This window comes from Papaver somniferum, chromosome 7 (genome assembly GCF_003573695.1).
Source record: "Papaver somniferum cultivar HN1 chromosome 7, ASM357369v1, whole genome shotgun sequence".
Taxonomy (NCBI): domain Eukaryota; kingdom Viridiplantae; phylum Streptophyta; class Magnoliopsida; order Ranunculales; family Papaveraceae; genus Papaver; species Papaver somniferum.
In genome coordinates, this window is record NC_039364.1 from 64483129 (window position 1) to 64505113 (window position 21985).

Consider the following 21985-nt stretch of genomic DNA (forward strand, 5'->3'; position numbering starts at 1 on the left):
AAATGGAAATAGAAAAGTGAAGTGTGCAAATGTTGACTAATGTGAAAGATGTTACCCACAATACTTGTATGAATGTCGTCAAAGGATTCTTATTTATAGCGCAATAGTTGAGAGAAGCACCCATTTAACTTGACCACATGATTAGATACTCTAAGCGCATGTTCCTTTTCAGCAAGTACATGATAGTTTCCTTGGATCCTGCGTTCCACGCTTGCTTAGGGGACGGAGATAGGGACAACGTTTCACACATACTTCTATCCAAGTGTCAAGAACCTCATCAATAGTATTTTTGACTTGCTATATAATGATGATATGATTTTTGTTTTCATCGACTATGATTAATCCGCAATTCCGGACCTATCATTTATTAGTGTCGACAAATGACGAGGAGCCTCTTTTTTTCCGACTCACTCTTTATGAGTGTTAGACAATTGTCTATGGGGCTTTCAAATACTCAACCAATGATTACCTTGCTACAACATCCACGGTAGTACTAGGATCCCACCAAATCATTTTAGAGAAACATAAAACTGCAAAGATAAAAAGAAAGTGATTCAGTAATGATTAATTGCGAGGATGAATCTTTCAAACGATACCATAGCTTAGTTCCACATTCAATTATGAACGTATATAATTAAGGATTGAAATAAATGGAACTTAATCTATAGCTGGAAGAACCGTTTCAACCTTAAAGGTTTAGAGCGTCATCCTAAGTACCTCATAATTAACTCCAAAAGATGAAGTCTCAATAATGCAAGAAATCAAAGAGTATTATTTATTTATTTTATATGCAAACCAAACATGCTTAACTACTCCCCCACACTTAAACTCAACATTGTCCTCAATGTTCAAAACCGAAAATTCTGATTTCTGACATAACATCCCTAAAAAACTAAAAACGGTACAAATGGGTAAGGAACTAGGTAAAACATCCTAAACAAAGGTTGTTCGACTACGTTTTTTATATAACGTGTCAAAATTTCACAGTGTTTCGATAAATGGTCTGACTTTTGTGGCCTCCGGACTGACTGACATGCAATCTAAAAAAGTTCTGGAAAAATTCCGAAACTCAAATGTCCAGGCCTATCGCTCCAACTTAACAGGCTCTAAATTAAGATTTTCTTTTTGGAAAATAAAGGTGAGTCTGTCCTATTTAAAAGTCGGGGTCAAACACTCAAATCGAACTCCGTATGAAGTCTCGAGAGCTATTTTCGTGACAACTGCGCAGTCAGAATTTTCTGACGAGAATTCGTCAAAACTTTCATTATAGATATAGGACTTTGTAAAATCTAAGATGGGAATGCAAGATATAATATGAAAAACTAAGAAAATTAAAAACAAAAGGATAGATATACAAAACCGATAGGTTGCCTCCCATTTAGTGTTTGGTTTAACGTCGCCAGCCCGACGTTATTGTTATCGTTCGTACACCAACAATCTGAAAATTTGGTAATCCTTCCAAATAACAATATGAAATTCAAATAAAATCTTCACAAAAACATTAGCACAAAATATAAATATTGAAGCTATCACTTTATTGAAGTTTCCCGCCACACTTAGTCCTTTCTACACTCGAAAGTGGATAGAGAACATAGAATTCAGGTACTTCAAAAGGTTCCTCAGCTTGGTGAACCTGCACAATAATCGAATCAAACACATCAAGTGGTGGATACTTAGAAGCAAAATAATTCGTTAAAAATTTTGAAGCACACAACTCCAATCCTAAGTGAGGTATCTTCTTAAAAGTTGGGTTAACAACTCTATTAGAATCTACTCCAATTGGATATAAATGATCAATAGATATGGAATTAAGCAAAGGATTAGACAAACCTTGTTTCGGATCCTCATTCGTAATTAATAGTGAATTATTTACCTCAAGTATATCGTGGTCCTCTATCAAACTATTGTTATCTAGCTCAATTGGGTCTTCCACGACTTTAATCAATTTGGTTTCATTCTCAATCTTCATCTCTTCAACAACCTCGTCATCGGAATCGGAATCCTCTCCTAAAATGTCTAGTTAATTGATGCAATTCCTAATTTATTCGTTTGAGTACGTTACACTATTTATAAAAATAGATATGTCATACCCAATCTCCTCCTTTTGGATAGGTGAAGGATCTTTATTATGATACGGAGTTGGGATAATCGTATCGTTATTCAAAGGACTTTCAAAAGATTGTTCATCTTCATCGGAATCATTGTCAACCTCAGAATCATCAACATCAAAACGACGTTCTAATTCCATATTTATGGCCTTGTTAATTCCGTCAAGAATCTCTTGTGATGCACCGGATTTTTCTAGCTGCTCGTGTTGCTTAAAAAGTTTTCTGACATAAACACGCTTTCCACCGTTGTGAACAATCTTCTCTTTTGGAAAGAGTGAAGGAAACACATGATGAAGAGGAATAGGTTTTGATTGAATATCATAACTTTTCATCTGCATATTACTAGAAAACAATTGATCAGAAGCATGACTATCCTTCCATCCTTGTGATTGTTCACTTACATGCCTGTCATAAGGTTGTTGACATGTATGAGAATATCCATAAGGTTTCATGGGATATTGATCATAGCTAAACGATTGGCTTTGATTATACCCATAGGATGGTTGGTAGTTGTCATATGAATGAGATTGAAACCATATTGATTACCACAATTTTATGTTTGATCTTGTGCTCCGTACATGTTATTTACGTAAGGAAACATGATGATTCACAATAAAGAAAAAAAATCAAAAAATAAAATAAAAACAAGCTAAACAAATAACAAAACAATTAGCGACTGCTCCCCGGCAGCAGCGCCAAAATTTGATGCGTGTCGTTAATGCAACAAATTAATCAAAATATTTTCCACTAATTAACTGGTAATATAGCGGTAGTAAGAGAACGTTCCCACAGAGAGCTTTGTAATTGATAGGTTATTTGATCAGCAAGATAAAGTAAATAACAATGGGGGTTTTGGTTGTGAGATAATTATAAAGACAATAATAAAGAAAATAGATGATTAAGGAATCCTTCACCGTCACCAAGCGATAGCTGGATTAGCATACTTATCTATCGTTCGTAAGAACCATTTATCACCAACCTTAGAATAACAGCTAGATCAGTGTTATCCCCAAAACTCCTTCTATCACTGGATACGTAAGTTCTTGACTACCAGATTTTATTCAACGAACCACCAAGTAGTAGATCACTCAAGGTGTAATCCAATCGAACGCCTTAAGCTTTGTGAATTTATGTTGATCCCAGTAGTTAAACTCTTAGATCAAGATTTACTTGATGGTGTTGTCTTCACACACGATTGCTCAACAGAATCCCTCTATAAGGTCTCGCGATTTCTACTTGTGTAGAGAGTTATTCGACGATTACTTATCTCATAACTTCTACTAGTAATAGAACAAACAATAGACTAATCTTTTATGCATTCCAAATCAATCTAAGAATCACTCATAAACCCTAGATATGGTAAAGACAAACGATGAATATAAAAACTCTCAATAAATTTGTTTTATTAATAAAGTTTCACGCTTAGAACATCGAATTCATCCTTAATCAACAAAGGATTTAGCTTCTCATGATTACACAATTACCCGATTTCCCCCTAAAGGGATAAACTCTAAAATATTAATGAAGAACAAAAGTATAATAAGAGATGATCGATTCCATGACCTAATACCTTTTTATAGGTTTACATTGCTTGGTGATCAAGTATTTAGTTCGGTTCAAGAACCCGACCCGAAAGTACGACATAAAGACTCCCAAACGTGACCTTAGGCTTTCCAAGGTATTAATACACGTTTTCCACTTGCTAAGTTCGCAAACCCAGTCCGCGAACTTCAAATTCAAGCAGAAATTTTCGGAATTAAAGTATGAAACCCGTCCGCGAACTTTGTTGTCTTCGGTATTCAATAAAAGCTTGTTTTGGCCACAACTTCTTCATCCGAACTCGGAATGACCTCATTCTTTTTGAATTATTTTTATCTTTCAATTCTCTTAAAGATGATGATGCGAAATCCTTAATTTAAATGAGTTAAGATTGGTATTTGGCCCTTCTCTTGATTTTGAGTGTTTTGCTCCTTTTCGTCGCACTTCTTCTACTTCTCTTGGACTGTGACACTTGGATACTTGAAATACTTCTCTTCCTAGCTCTTTTCAGCACTTTGTAGCTCCTTTTTGTATGATTCACCTAATAAAGGCAAATAAGAGCAAACAAGAGTAATAATACGAAAATATGCAAGAATAATAGCTAAAACAAGTATGGAATGGATATTAAAATCATATGAATTATGCGCTTATCAAATTCCCCCGCACTTAGATTTTTCTAGTCCTCGAGAAAACTAAATAAAACTAATCCTAAATACAACAACTCCATGTCGTCGAGAATACGGTTACACCTATCATGTATAACAAGCCTTTAAACCCCTAGGTGTCCCTAGTGGACGAGTTATAGTCTCGTGAGGGTTTACAAGAGGTATACCCACAAAACCTACTCCAATTTCTCGCCTTGGAATAACCACTAAGGATAAAGACAAAGTAGTAGCTAATAAGATAATCAACCTACATATGTTCTTTAGCTGCAAACATCCCACATACATTCCAATCATCACACACAAGCAATTACTTACATGAGACGTTCAACCTGATTGCAAAACTCTACTAAGATAGTCATCGTACTTGTTGCAACGTTTGTCACAACACTCACATACTGAAATCACATGGATATATAAGAAAATGGAAATAGAAAAGTGAAGTGTGCAAATGTTGACTAATGTGAAAGATGTTACCCACAATACTTGTATGAATGTCGTCAAAGGATTCTTATTTATAGCGCAATAGTTGAGAGAAGCACCCATTTAACTCGGCCACATGATTAGATACTCTAAGCGCATGTTCCTTTTCAGCAAGTACATGATAGTTTCCTTGGATCCTGCTTTCCACGCTTGCTTAGGCGACGGAGACAGGGACAACGTTGCACACATACTGCTATCCAAGTGTCAAGAACCTCATCAATAGTATATTTGACTTGCTATATAATGATGATATGATTTTTGTTTTCATCGACTATGATTAATCCGCAATTCCGGACCTATCATTTATTAGTGACGATAAATGAAGAGGAGCCTTTTTTTTTTCGACTCTCTCTTTATGAGTGTTAGACAATTGTCTATGGGGCTTTCAAATACTCAACTAATGATTAACTTGCTACAACATCCACGGTAGTATCAGGATCCCACCAAATCACTTTAGAGAAACATAAAACTGCAAAGATAAAAAGAAAGTGATTCAGTAATAATTAATTGCGAGGATGAATCTTTCAAACGACTACCATAGCTTAGTTTCGCATTCAATTATGAACGTATATAATTAAGGATTGAAATAAATGGAAATTAATCTATAGCTGGAAGAACCGTTTCAACCTTGAAGGTTTAGAGCGTCATCCTAAGTAGCTCATAATTAACTCCAAAAGATGAAGTCTCAAGAATGCAAGAAATCAAAGAGTATTATTTATTTATTTTATATGAAAACCAAACATGCTTAACTACTCCCCCACACTTAAACTCAACATTGTCCTCAATGTTCAAAACCGAAAATTCTGATTTCTGACATAACAACCCTGAAAAATTCGAAAATTGTACAAATGGGTAGGCAATTAGGTAAAACATCCTAAACAAAAGTTGTTCTCCTACGTTTTTTTATATAACGTGCCAAAATTTCACAGTGTTTCGATAAATGGTCTGACTTTTATGGCCTCTGGACTGACTGACATGCAATCTGAAAAAGTTCTGGAAAAATTCCGAAACTCAAATGTCCAGGACTATCGCTCCAAATTAATAGGATCTAAATTAAGATTTTCTTTTTGGAAAATAAATGTGAGTCTGTCCTCTTTAAAAGTTGGGGTCACCCGCTCAATTGTACTCCGTATGAAGTCTCGAGAGCTATTTTCGTCACAACTGCGCAGTCAGAATTTTCTGACGAGAATTCGTCAAAACTTTCATTATAGATATAGGACTTTGTAAAATCTAAGATGGGAATGCAATATATAATATGAAAAACTAAGAAAATTAAAAACAAAAGGATAGAGATACAAAATCGATGGGTTGCCTCCCATTTAACGTTTGGTTTAACGTCGTCAGCCCGACGTTATTGTTATCGTCCGTACACCAACAATCTGAAAATTTGGTAATCCTTACAAATAACAATCTTCAATTCAAATAACAGCTTCACAAAAACATTAGCACAATATATAAATATTGAAGCTATCACTTTATTGAAGTTTCCCCCCACACTTAGTCCTTTCTACACTCGAAAGTGGATAGAGAACATAGAATTCGGGTACTTCAAAAGGTTCCTCAGCTTGGTGAACCTGCACAATACTCGAATCAAACACATCAAGTGGTGGATACTTAGAAGCAAAATAATTCGTTAAAATTTTTGAAGCACACAACTCCAATCCTAAGTGAGGTATCTTCTTAAAAGTTGGGTTAACAACTCTATTAGAATCTACTCCAATTGGATATAAATGATCAATAGATATGGAATTAAGCAAAGGATTAGACAAACCTTGTTTCGGATCCTCATTCGTAATTAACAGTGAATTATTTACCTCAAGTATATCGTGGTCCTCTGTCAAACTATTTTTATCTAGCTCAATTGGATTTTCCACGACTTTAATCAATTTGGTTTCATTCTCAATCTTCATCTCTTCAACAACCTCGTCATCGAAATTAGAATCCTCTCCTAAAACGTCTAGTTCATTGATGCAACTCCTAATTTCTTCGTTTGAGTACGTTACACTATTTATAACAATAGATATGTCATACCCAATCTCCTCTTTTTGAATAGGTGAAGGATCTTTATTATGGTACGGAGTTGGGATAATTGTATCATTATTGAAAGGACTTTCATAAGATTGTTCATCTTCATCAGAATCACTGTCAACCTCATAATCATCAACATCAAAACGACGTTCGAATTCCATATTTATGGCCTTGTTAATTTCGTCAAGAATTTCTTGTGATGCACCGGATTTTTCTAGCTGCTCGTGTTGCTTAAAAAGTTTTCTGACATAAACACGCTTTCCACCGTTGTGAACAATCTCCTCTTTTGGAAAGAGTGAAGGAAACACATGATGAAGAGGAATAGGTTTTGATTGAATATCATAACTTTTCATCTGCATATTACTAGAAAACAATTGATCAGAAGCATGACTATCCTTCCATCCTTGTGATTGTTCACTTACATGCCTGTCATAAGGTTGTTGACATGTATGAGAATATCCATAAGGTTTCATGGGATATTGATCATAGCTAAACGATTGGCTTTGATTATACCCATAGGATGGTTGGTAGTTGTCATATGAATGAGATTGAAAACCATATTGATTACCACAATTTTATGTTTGATCTTGTGCTCCGTACATGTTATTTACGTAAGGAAACATGACGATTCACAATAAAGAAAAAAAATCAAAAAAATAAATAAAAACAAGCTAAACAAATAACAAAACAATTAGCGACTGCTCCCCGGCAGCAGCGCCAAAATTTGATGCGTGTCGTTAATGCAACAAATTAATCAAAATATTTTCCACTAATTAACTGGTAATATAGCGGTAGTAAGAGAACGTTCCCACAGAGAGCTTTGTAATTGATAGGTTATTTGATCAGCAAGATAAAGTAAATAACAATGGGGGTTTTGGTTGTGAGATAATTATAAAGACAATAATAAAGAAAATAGATGATTAAGGAATCCTTCACCGTCACCAAGCGATAGCTGGATTAGCATACTTATCTATCGTTCGTAAGAACCATTTATCACCAACCTTAGAATAACAGCTAGATCAGTGTTATCCCCAAAACTCCTTCTATCACTGGATACGTAAGTTCTTGACTACCAGATTTTATTCAACGAACCACCAAGTAGTAGATCACTCAAGGTGTAATCCAATCGAACGCCTTAAGCTTTGTGAATTTATGTTGATCCCAGTAGTTAAACTCTTAGATCAAGATTTACTTGATGGTGTTGTCTTCACACACGATTGCTCAACAGAATCCCTCTATAAGGTCTCGCGATTTCTACTTGTGTAGAGAGTTATTCGACGATTACTTATCTCATAACTTCTACTAGTAATAGAACAAACAATAGACTAATCTTTTATGCATCCCAAATCAATCTAAGAATCACTCATAAACCCTAGATATGGTAAAGACAAACGATGAATATAAAAACTCTCAATAAATTTGTTTTATTAATAAAGTTTCACGCTTAGAACATCGAATTCATCCTTAATCAACAAAGGATTTAGCTTCTCATGATTACACAATTACCCGATTTCCCCCTAAAGGGATAAACTCTAAAATATTAATGAAGAACAAAAGTATAATAAGAGATGATCGATTCCATGACCTAATACCTTTTTATAGGTTTACATTGCTTGGTGATCAAGTATTTAGTTCGGTTCAAGAACCCGACCCAAAAATACGACATAAAGACTCCCAAACGTGACCTTAGGCTTTCCAAGGTATTAATACACGTTTTCCACTTGCTAAGTTAGAAAACCCAGTCCGCGAACTTCAAATTTCAGCAGAAATTTTCGGAATTAAAGTATGAAACCCGTCCGCGAACTTTGTTGTCTTCGATATTCAATAAAAGCTTGTTTTGGCCATAACTTCTTCATCCGAACTCGGAATTACCTCATTCTTTTTGCATTATTTTTACTTTCAATTCTCTTAAAGATGATGATGATAAATCCTTACATTGAATGAGTTAAGATCGGTCTTTGACCCTTCTCTTGATTTTGAGCGTTTTGCTCCTTTTCGTCGCACTTCTTCCACTTCTCTTGGACATTGGCACTTGGATACTTGGAATACTTCTCTTCCTAGATCTTTTCAGAACTTTGTAGCTCCTTTTTGGATGATTCACCTAATAGAGGCAAATAAGAGCAAACAAGAGTAATAATATGAAAATATGCAAGAATAATAGCTAAAACAAGTATGGAATGGACACTAAAATCATATGAATTATGCACTTATCAATCACGGCCACACAATTTGGCCACGCAATTCAACAGGCCTAGCCAACTCCTGGCAGAATTAGGCAATCATCATGATGGCCGCCGGCGGGCCCACTAGCATCCCGACCGAGCAGATTCCATCGAGTACATCCGCAACGCTTCAAACGATTAACCCTAATGTGGGTGATCGCGCTATTGGAAAAACAAGCTCAAACGAGCTAATATATGCAAAAACGGTCTCAAAACCCATCGCATCCGTCCAACTTAGCCAGCATAGTTGGACGGCTTAGATCGCATCTCGAACGATCAAAGAGGTGCCAATGTGTTCACCGGCGGCCCAATTTTCTTCCCAGTCGATCGACTTGCTCATGGAAATTCAATGACGCATCAAACCATTCGATCGAACTAAGGCGGACGCGGCTGCTTGGAAACCCTAATTTGTGTTCGCGACAGTATGTTGCTGTCGCAAATCGATCATGACCGTCCATCTTCGCCAACTAAATCGAATGGCTTAAATCTACTTTTAGATGGCCCAAGAGATGTCAGCGTGCACACCAGCAACCCGTCTTCACGCGTGGCCGATCGTACTTCTCAAACTAGCGCCCGGCGCTTTCGTTCGATCAGGCAAACTAGGGTTGGCCACACGACTTCCAAACCCTAATTTGGATCAACAACAGCAAATAGATGTTGCAAACAATCTCGACCATCCAACTTCGCTAGCTTAGTCGGACGATTTAGATCATATATTAGATAACCGACAGAGCGATGCTATGATCACCGGCCACCCCCCTTCCATGAGGAGCAATCGGCCAAGCTACAACTAGCCCATGTGATCCTCAAACGATCTCCCAAAGATGGTCATTTGCGGTGCTTCAACAACAGTCATTAACTGCCGCAAATCGTCTTGGACACTCAACTTGGCTTGCCGATTGAGCAATCCAAATCTAATTTAGATCAACCGGTAAGATTTTAGAACGGCTACCACCCATCACTCGTCTACGTGGAGTGATCAGCCAAGCAATAGCTCGTACCTAGAGCTACCAAACGATCGCCCAAAAGTTTCCGATCACACTCTTCTTTTTAAGACGATCGCTTCGCGACTAATTTAGACAGGCTCTAAAACAACGATGCTCCGTCCACATCGATTATTTTGAGCTGCTTGCTTAAAAGAGATGCATTGAATACATACGATATTTTATGAATATAGGCTTCACAAATAATTTAGTTACTTAACCTAAGAAGCACTATATGCTTCTTTTAGCGGCAAGGCTCACGACTTGACCCATTTACTCGAGACATCAAACATGTCACAAACTAGGGGATGCTCACTGGGGTATTCGTCTGGCGGTTTACAACGTGCGGCGTGCAACGCGCACATTACGAGAAAGTGTCAGGAAAGCACGGACAGTTAACAGTAATGAGAGTGGTGGGTGAAAGTGTGACCAGTCTTCCCTCATAACATAAACATGATGATCACCACTTTCCGCACAACTCTACTTCTCCACTACTTAACTTCCTCCACTTCCTATGAGATCAGGGTGCGCTCAATGAATTGTATAAATAGGTTTTCAACCTATTTCAAAAAGAACAACAGAGTTTTGGTTATCAACACAAGTATCCAGAAAAAACACCAAGAACTGATAGCTGACATTCTGCAAGCCAGTTCCATATTCCGATTGTTTGAGCATTGCTCGGTCAAACTCGCATGCGTTGCTATCTCAAGCATGTTTGTCAATGTTAGTGATCAAAACTATAAGTATTGATTTCTAGCCTACTATAGCTAAGGTCTTGGACTAGGATAAAAAGTGTAGTTGAGCTCAATAACTCCATGTCAATCATCATACAAGACGAAGGACTACTCAAGGAGCTGGTGGATATTCATCGACTAAAAGGTATGTGGAGACTTGAACTTATCTATCACTCAAAAGTCTATCTACTCTATCTCCTACTCTTGAGACAAAAGTCGTTTTGGTATATAGAATTTGATTATACACATTTGTTATTTCGAGCCGAGTTTATCTCGCCTATCTCGAAATATGTGTTGGTAAGCTTTTGTTTTGGCCAAGTTCATCTTTACCTAGTGAAGAAAGTCATGTTATGTTTCAATCACTTTGAAAATTGCTCTGATGAAAAATGGATTGTGAATAACAACTATATAACGTCCTCTGAGAATGTTTCAATGATTGAAATGAGAGTTTAGATTATATAACCATTGGTGGATATAAGCATTTTTGTGGAAACACATATATGTATAAGTCCTTATTCTTTGAACCGAAGTTTGTGAACTTTGTTGATCAAGAGAACCGAAACAGTGGCGTGAGCTAAGTCCGCGACCCGAAAAAATCTGCTGGAGTTTGTGAACTCCTTCCGGGAACTTAATTCCGCGAACCTAGTCCGCGAACTTGAGTTGGTTATATCTAAAAACGATTGTTTGTGAACTTATTCATATTAACTAAGGAATGCTAAATGCAAACCGTGGCTATATAGTTCATGGACCGATTCGAGTGAATCAAATCATTTTTGCTTCAATTGTGTCTTGTGCAGTTACATAAGATTTCCTTGCAATTGAATAACTCTCTAACTAGTTCATTTGAGTCATTTGAACTAGTTATGGTGAAGAAGAACATGGTTGATATGAAAGTGCTCATATGGCTAACCATTGGTTGACTATTGTTGAACCAACAAATGTTCATGTTTGGGTACGGTTACATAAACCCAAAATAGTACATTTCATTTGTGTGTAACAAGCTAAGTTTTCAATCTAACGGTTGAGAAATATTAGCTTGAATCTAATCAGGTTTTCATCTAACGATGAATATTGAATGCTTTGTTACCAATCTAACATTGATTGCAAACCCTGATTTGAAAGACTATATAAGGGAGAACTCTAGCAACTGGTAAACCTAATCCCACACCTTACGTGTGATACTAGTTGTGTAAGCTAGAGTCGATTCTCCTTTAACCTTTGGTTTCTTCTCTAAACCAGGTTAACGACTTAAAGACTTAATTGGGATTGTGAAGCCAGACCGATACTACTTTCTCGTAGTTGTGTGATCTGATCTTGTTGATTCTATCATGTTGAGTACAATCGTAACGATTGGCTTGAGATTGATATCTCCGATAGGAAAGATAGAAAATTAATCACAAACATCTTCGTCTCATCGTTTGTGATTCCGCAATATCTTTTTTCGCTGCGTCAATTAAGATTATTGTGAGGTGATTGATAATACTAGGCTGTTCTTCGGGAATATAAGTCTGGTTTATCAATTGGTTCCTGTTCACCTTGATTTATCAAAAGTCGGAACAAAAACTCATAGGTCTATTCGTGGGAGACGGATTTATCTATTCTGTAGACTTTTCTGTGTGATATAGATTTGTTTATTAAAGTCTTCGACTTTGGGTCGTAGCAACTCTTAGTTGTGGGTGATCAGCTAAGGGAATCAAGTGCATAGCATCCTGCTGGGATCAGAGACGTAGGAGCATAACTGTACCTTGGATCAGTGTGAGATTGATTGGGGTTCAACTGCAGTCCAGACCGAAGTTAGTTTGAAGTAGGCTAGTGCCTATAGCGGCTTAATACAGTGTGTGTTCAATCTGGACTAGGTCCCGAGATTTTTCTGCATTTGCGGTTTCCTCGTTAACAAAATTATAGTGTCTGTGTTATTTCTTTTCCGCATTATATTTTGTTATATAATTGAAATATCACAGGTTGTGCGTTGTTCAATCAATTAGAATATCCGACCTTTTGGTTGTTGATTTAAATTGATTGACACTTGGATATTGGTCTTTGGTACCATCCAAGTTATCTCTCTAGTATTTAATAAAGACTCGCAAATTTCTATTTGCTTGAGTATATATCAAATCGAGTGATTGAGATATAAACTCTTTGATATACTTTTATCTAGATTGAGTCTGACTGTCTAGTTGATTCTCTAGAAAGTATATTGGAGTCTGTCCATACAAATTGCTAATCGAAATATTGGGTGTGGTTGTCGTACCCCCCGCATTTTCAATTGGTATCAGAGCAGGAAAACACATTTAAAACCTCAAAGTCTGTGTTTGTAGCGATCTGATGATGGACGATATTATCTCTAATAACGCAACACCAGTTCAGAGTTACTCATGTGAGTTTCAAAGTCCTGAAGCTTCTGAGAAAAACTGTGTTTCTAGTCCTTTGACTGAATCTGCATTCAACTGGGAAAAATCCCTTGATAAGAAGTTGGATGATCTTTCGGATGATAGTGATTCAGAAGAAGAACAAAGTATTGATGAGGAAGTTGCTCAATATATCAAGTTGTTTGACCGTGCTTTGAAAGAAAAGAAGTCAACAACTTGCTTGAGTAAATACATGGCTCCTCTTTGTGAAAAAACAGAAAATTGAGAAAACTCTTTAAAGGATATGATGGTGGGTATAGACTCTTACAATCTATCGTTAAAGATCGTGAAGAAGATGTACGCACAAAAAGGTCTGAATGTGATAATCTTCTCCGAAATCTCTTTGTTTTGAAAGAAAGACTTGCAGAAGCTGAAGCAAGATATGACTCTCAACAAAAAAAATTTAATGACAAAGAACTCAGTCTTCTTGCCAAAGAAAAATCCTTGGAGACTGACCTTGCAGATGCCCTTGATAAAGTGAATTCACTGGAAGAGAATCTGAGAAGGTTCAATTCTAGCTCTACAAAATTGTCTTTTATGATTGGAGCATGTAAAGAACATCGTGATACACGTGGTATGGGCAATAAAGGAATAGACGCTCCAAAAACTAGTAAGATCAATTTCGTTAAAGCTATTGATAATTCTTCATGTGAAAAAACGTTTGCAGCTTGTAATGTGCCTAAGGACAAGGATTGTGCTCCTTCTAAATTCACTCACTTGAGAACAGCTAAGAATAATTCCTTTAACTGCTATTACTGCGGAAATAAAGGACATTCTGAGCGAAAATGTCGTTTTCGTTTGAGGAATGAAAAACTTCACAACATTCTTGCATGGGCGTCTAAAGAAGTTATTAAACCCGTCTCTCATATTGTTGGAGTAAAAGGCATTTTCAACAATTAAGAAAAATACTCTGATAGGTCTTTTCTTAATTGTACTTTTAAAACAAAAGATGCCAACAATGGTAGAAGGAAGAGCAGCAGTAGAGCAACTGACTTCTTAAATAACTCTGAAAAGAGAAAAAGGCATAAGAGAAAGAAAGAAAGGTTGAGTTCCTTGTCTCTCCCTGGAGAAGGCTGCGGATCCAAGACTCTTGATTCAGATTTCATACATATCAATAATCGAGTCTCAGAACTTAAGGTTAGCATAAACAGACCCAAACGGGGCATCAAAAAAACATGGAAAGCAGTTGGCTCAGGTACTCCTATTCCCTCTCTTGATAAAACTCCTTCAACTATGTCATGTGATTTTTCTCTAAATCCCCTTGAAGGAGAGAAAGAAGAAGTCAATAACGATGAGCAAAATGCTCATCTTAGTATGCCATGACTGCTCAATGTAGCATCCTTCTTGTAGATAAAGAAGGATGCTCATAGTTCTCAAGAAGTATGTCTTGAGAAAGCTGTCAAGGTTGTATGCTATCTTTTTCTTTCTTTATATAGCTGATGATCTTAAAAAATTGTTGAGCCTCGCTCCAGTTTTTCATTCTTGAAGGAAATTCTGATCATCCTCTCTTGGGAAAATTTCCTTGGTTAATTGTCCTTTCTCCAAGTATTTGCTTCTTCGGAATTGTTTTCTTGGAATTATGTAGTTCATCCTTTGTTCTGTTTTGCTTTCTCCATTCTCCTCGGCCATAAGAGAGTGTGACCACAAGTGCACGTACACCTGACCCACACGGACGTCAAGTTTCCTAGGGTTTTTATGGAACTTCTCTATATATATATATATATGTGTCATAGGGTGATACATTGTTCCATAAGGTCGTAAGATTCTACTGAATTTTTCTGTGTGTACAATGGATGGAAGCAACAAAGTTGATAAATTCAAGAAGGGCAAGACTATCGAGTTTCACAAGAATCCTGTTTTCATAACATGCTTTCATGCTATTGATCATGAAAACAAGCTACCAGTTCAGATGTCGTCACAACTGGTAGGAAATCTTCTTCGAGATTTTGAGGTCGTACATGAACAACTCGGAATTGCAACAAGGAATCTTGATTTTCTGAAAAACGAACTGAAGAAAGCAACTGATGAGCTCGTCCATGTTCAATCTCTAGTTGCTGATCGGGTTTAGTGTTTTTCAAATCATATTCTCTTAGAGATAGTTTGCCTAGTAAATTTTCTATTTTTTTCTTGTTTTGTTTAGAAGAATAACTAGAGTTTGGAATAGCCATTTTTGTGATTACACATAGCTATGTCCAACGTTTTCATCTTCATGTTTTTAGATTTATTGGATTAAATTCTAAATTGTTTGGAAGATGATTTTTGCAGTATTAATCTTTATGGTTTTATATGTTGCAAATTATTATGGGATATGTGTGTTTGCGTCCGTGAACTATGATTGTCCCATACCTTGTCAAAAGTAAAGCCTTTCGTAAGTCGATATGCATGTATTGATAAAAGAATGAATAGACTTTTGACAAATACAAAAGTTAAGCCTATTATGTCAATTATTGATGGAAGATAGGTTAAAATCTTTTGTTTTCAAGGATTATGTCTATTGTATGTCATTGTGCAAATGGTGATGGAAAATAGAATGAGTCCTTGCTTATTCCACGGTATTAGGTCGATCTCCGATCCACAATTTTTGTGTATATACTGTGTTGTTCCATAAGGTGTCTTATGTTGAGCTTTATCGACTGAGTTATTGTTTTGGCTTAGTTGTTGCTCCGTGAGGTACTTTATGTCGAGCATATTCAACTAAGTTAATCATCTTGTTTGGTTATTTAGTTGTTGTTCCGTAAGTTTTCTTATGTCGAGCATGACCAATTAAATTGATTACTTTTTGTGATTAGTTTGGTTGTGTATTCCGATTAGATTAATTATGGGTTCTCTTGTGATTAATCTAATTGAGCATTTTTAAGTCTCCATAAGTTCACTTATGTTGAGCATTTCCGGTTAAATTAATCATGAATTCTCTTGTGGTTAATTTAATTGAGTATTTTGGATTCAAATTCATACTTGTATGTGATTTGTTATGTCCAAAGAAATCCTTCTTTTCTTTCGAAATTAAGGTCGCTCTTGTTGTTCTTTCGGGAATGACATATTACGGGGGAGAGTTCTTAATTGAACTTGTGCTTAATTGCCAAATTTTTGTGGGGAGTGCAGATGTGGAATATTATAGGGGTTATCTTGTATCTTTAAACTCCTTCATGAATGCATTTAGCTTCGGCTATATGATTGCATCTAAATAAGTTGATATATGCTTTCTTTTGGTCATGAAATATCTCTTTTGGAAATTTCATTAGGATCCGGTTCTTGTACCTTTGCCAATTTTATTGACAATAAGGGGGAGAATTAATATGTAGTTCACACTGCAAATACATATGGTTTTCGGATCATTTTGTAAGGGGGAGTGGTTTCCATGTGAGATGGAGTATTTACTAAGGGGGAGTGATACATATCACCATAGTATTGTTGTTGAAGTTGTGATACAATTGAACTTTGATGTTGTATAATGATACTATGACACTATATAACAATCGTCGAGAATTATGTTTTCTCATTGTTATAGCTACGGATTTTCAACAACGATGATGCTGAACTTACAACCTTTGGGATCATTGGAGTACTTGGAAGTGACGAAGATTTCGAGTAATGTTGAAGATTAGACATGTGGAATAGGAGCTACGAAAGTTTATTTATTTACTTTTTGTATTCCATATGTATTAATAGTTTTGTCACTAAAATTGACAAAGGGGGAGATTGTTAGAGCATTGCTCGGTCAAACTCGCATGCGTTGCTATCTCAAGCATGTTTGTCAATGTTAGTGATCAAAAGTATAATTCTTGATTTCTAGCATACTATAGCTAAGGCCTCGGACTAGGATAAAAAGTATAGTTAAGCTCAAGAACTCCATGGCAATCATCATACAAGACGAAGGACTACTCAAGGAACTGGTGGATCTTCATTGACTAAAAGTTATATGGAGACTTGAACTTATCTATCACTCAAAAGTATATCTACTCTATCTCATACTCTTGAGACAAAAGTCGTTTTGGTATATAGACTTTGATTATAAACATTTGCTATTTCGAGCCGAGTTTATCTCGCCTATCTATTTCTCGAAACATGTGTTGGTAAGCTTTTTCTTTGGCCAAATTCATCTTTACCTAGTGACGAAAGTCATGTTATGTTTCAATCACTTTGAAAATTGCTCTGACGAAAAATGGATTGTGAATAACAACTATATAACGTCCTCTGAGAATGTTTCAATGATTGAAATGAGAGTTTAGATTAATTAACCTTTGGTGGATATAAGCATTGTTGTGGAAACACATATATGTATAAGTCCTTATTCCTTGAATCGAAGTTTGCGAACTTTGTTGATCAAGAGAACTGAAATAGTGGCGTGAGCTAATTCCGCGAACTGGCGGAAATTCTCGACCCGAGAAAATCTGCTGGAGTTTGTGAACTCCTTCCACGAACTTGAGTTGGTTATATCTAAAAACGATTGTTTGTGAACTTATTCATATTAACTAAGAAATGCTAAATGCAAACCGTGGCTATATAGTTCATGAACCGATTCGAGTGAATCAAATAGTTTGTGCTTCAATTGTGTCTTGTGTAGTTACATAAGATTTACTGGCAATTTAACAACTCTCTAACTAGTTCATTTGAGTCATTTGAACTATTTATGGTGAATAAGAACATGGTTGATATGAAAGTGCTCATATGGCTAACCATTGGTTAACTATTGTTGAACCAACAAATGTTCATGTTTGGGTACGGTTACACAAACCCAAAATAGTACATTTCATTTGTGTGTAACAAGCTAAGTTTTCGATCTAACGGTTGAGAAATATTAGCTTGAATCTAATCGGTTTTCATCTAACGGTGAATATTGAATGATTTATTACCAAGCTAACATTGATTGGAAACCCTGATTTGAAAGACTATATAAGGGAGAACTCTAGCAACTGGGAAACCTAATCCCCACACCTTACGTGTGATACTAGTTGTGTAAGCTAGAGTCGATTCTCCTTTAACCTTTGGTTTCTTCTCTAAGCTAGGTTAACGACTTAAAGACTTCATTGGGATTGTGAAGCCAGACCGATACTACTTTCTCGTAGTTGTGTGATCTGATCTTGCTGATTCTATCATGTTGAGTACAATCGTAACGATTGGCTTGAGGTTGATATCTCCGATAGGAAAGATAGAAAATTAATCACAAACATCTTCGTCTCATCGTTTGTGATTCCGCAATATCTTTTTTCGCTGCGTCAATTAAGATTATTGTGAGGTGATTGATAATACTAGGCTGTTCTTCGGGAATATAAGTCTGGTTTATCAATTGGTTCTTGTTCACCTTGATTTATCAAAAGACGGAACAAAAACTCGTAGGTATATTCATGGGAGACAGATTTATCTATTCTGTAGACTTTTCTGTGTGATATAGATTTGTTTATTAAAGTCTTCGACTTTGGGTCGTAGCAACTCTTAGTTGTGGGTGAGATCAGCTAAGGGAATCAAGTGCATAGCATCCTGCTGGGATCAGAGACGTAGGAGCATAACTGTACCTTGGATCAGTGTGAGATTGATTGGGGTTCAACTACAGTCCAGACCGAAGTTAGTTTGAAGTAGGCTAGTGCCTATAGCGGCTTAATACAGCGTGTGTTCAATCTGGACTAGGTCCCGGGGTTTTTCTGCATTTGCGGTTTCCTCGTTAACAAAATTACAGTGTCTGTGTTATTTCTTTTCCGCATTATATTTTGTTATATAATTGAAATATCACAGGTTGTGCGTTGTTCAATCAATTAGAATATCCGACCTTTTGGTTGTTGATTTAAATTGATTGACACTTGGATATTGGTCTTTGGTACCATCCAAGTTATCACTCTAGTATTTGATAAAGACTCGCAAATTTCTATTTGCTTGAGTATATATCAAATCGAGTGATTGAGATATAAACTCTTTGATATACTTTTATCTAGATTGAGTCTGACTGTCTAGTTGATTCTCTAGAAAGTATATTGGAGTCTGTCCATACAAATTGCTAATCGAAATATTGGGTGTGGTTGTCGTACCCCCCGCATTTTCACTGATACAAGTCATAAAACAACCACACCTTCATAATTCAATATTATGATCTCAACACCTTCTTCGCTTCCCTCCCTAAGATCAACCCTCTCCTTCACTTTTTGACCGAAGCAAGACTGGAACGACCATTTCTTGGTTTAGGCCAGGATTGTACTGATTGATCTCTCGAATCTAAAGTACTCCCGTGCTGTGCATTTCTTTAGGGTTTAGATTCATTTCTCGGCGGCACACCCAAATTTATCAAAACCATCAGAATCAGTTTTTGCCCCAAAACAACTGGCGACCACAGTGGGAGGTCAATCTCTCGGTTGCAAGATCAATTTTCAATTTCGTTTCAATTTTTTCAAATTCAAGATGGTAGATCTTAGGTCTGGGTCAGTTACCAATCCTGATGCTGCGCTGATCACGCTCCTGGTGCCAATATCCCTACCGTTAACACCAATGTACCGCCTTCTAGCACAACCAACACATCGCATGGCGTTACATCCTCTAGCGCCAACACCAGTAACACTGGAAGTATCCCCTTTGGCGTGACACCTCCCATTACCAGAGCCAGAGCCGCTGCTACTCCTAATATTTCTTCGAGCACGACACCTCCAATCATCACCAGGGCTGCCACCATTCCTTCAGCGGGACGAGAGACTGGAGGAGTCAGAGCAAGCCAACCCCCACTCACCATTGTTGATTTGATGGAAAGACAAAAAGTTCTCGCTAAAGCTCAGACGGACATGGCTATGACTCAGAAAGAGGTACTCACTTTCCTCAAGACACTAACAGAGCGACTACCGCAAGAGCCGCGTCAACCCATGGAGCCAATAAGGGGTACTTTTAACACTCCTGGCGCGAGTGCTTCAACAGGGCGTTCCTTCATAGATGAAGAAGTTCGTGTGGCCCCTGAATGCTGCTCACGAGAAAGGAATCATCCGTCCAACTTTATCGCACGTGAGGATTTGGAGCGTCTTCTCCAAAATCGAGGCAAAGAAACCCCAGTGGACCTGCACCAGCACCAACCTCCCGTGGATGGGGAAAAACGATTTGCTGGTTTTTACAGAATTGAAGAGTCGACCGTGTGGAGACTCCTTGAACCGAGCGAAATGTTGAACCTCACACAGATGCACTTCAAGAAGGGAGTGATTTAAGTTCAAGAGATCAATCTGTAAGACCCCGGACTAAACCAAGAACAATGGCCGTTCCAGAGTCAATTCGGTCACAAGAGAGGATGGGTTGATTTATAGGAGGGAAGCTGAGAAATGCGTGAGATCAATGGTGATCTGAGATTGTAGGTGTGTTGTGAATTCAGCGTGAAAATGCTGTGAGCGATTGAATTTTGCTCAATTGAGAGTAATTTCTGTGAGTTTGTGTAGACGAAAGATTGTTTGTATGAACTTTTGATGAGAAATTGCTCGTTTTGGCGAATGTTGTTCGAATGTTCGAAAACTTCTGTCTTTTCAATCAGGATTCAGGGACATTTTATAATGCCGGAGTTGAAAACACCATGATCCCATGAAGTGTGACAGTTGCTGGAATCAGAGAATGGGAAATGGGGAAATCATGTTAAAACCAATTACTCATCGTGCGAAGACTTGGTTAACTTTCCACCCACTACTTTGCTGACTCTTCCAACTGATTGCACGACTTGTTCACATTCTCATCGTGGTTGAACACACGTACCGTAGATCGCCAGACCAAAACCCTAGTTAATATCCCCCCATGTGACACGATTGAAATCTCGTGATTTTGGAGTCAGTTGCTGACTTTATGGGACGATGAGTCCATGTAGCGCTGAGTTGAACAGGTGTGAATAAATGTTTCGAAACTCATGAATTTAACGTGTCTGCTGAGACGAGGTATCATCATAACCTAAGACGAGCAAAACTGTGTTGCTAAATTGTTGAATATTGATAGTTGAACCAACATTCTCTAGTTTGAGCAAATATTGCTAGTCCGAGCGAATATTGCTAATTGAGTAAATATTGCCGGTTCGAGCGAATATTGCTAGTTCGAGCAAATATTGCTAGTTTGAACAAATATCATTCTTTTAATGAATTGTTGGTAGCTGGACCAAGTAAAATATTAATTTAAGTTACTGACTGCTGGGTCGAGCAAAATAAATACGAATTTTAATCATGGAATAAACATAAAATTATCAGAGTGTTCGAATCTGCTCAGAATTACGTTTCTGCAGAGCTCTGGATTCAAAACCCTAATTTTACCGAGATAATGATTTATTTCAAATCACATAAGACCGAATACATGGGATGACGGGTTCACCATATAACGCCCAGATGCTCGAATGAGCAAAAATACCAAAGTCTCTTGAGGACCAGTTGGTGAAAGAATGATTAAATGTTGGTTTAATCATTTACTGAAATAATGCTCGTGTGAGCGACAACTCATAAAACCTGGTTTTATGGAAAATATGAGGGACCAGCCAAGAGGTCATGGGACCGGATCTTGATGGCCGTGGGACCAGTAGATGGTCATTTGAGCAAACTTCCAATTGTTTGGAAAGAGTTTGAACCTAATATGAGCAGCTGGGCAAATTAGGTTAAAATCATTAAAGCACGCGGGACCAGCTGTTTGCAAGCCTCAGGGTCACCCTTAGTCGGTCAAGGGGATGTTCCCATGTCACCATAATGTTCACGCTTCAGTCCTGAGAATTTTGATATTTTCTGGTGCACGTTTGAGCAACATTTGGAGAAAATATGCAAAATCCATGGTTTTGCTGAAACCGGCAAAAATACATGAGTTGATGAAAATAATAAATAAAACAAGGAATTACAAG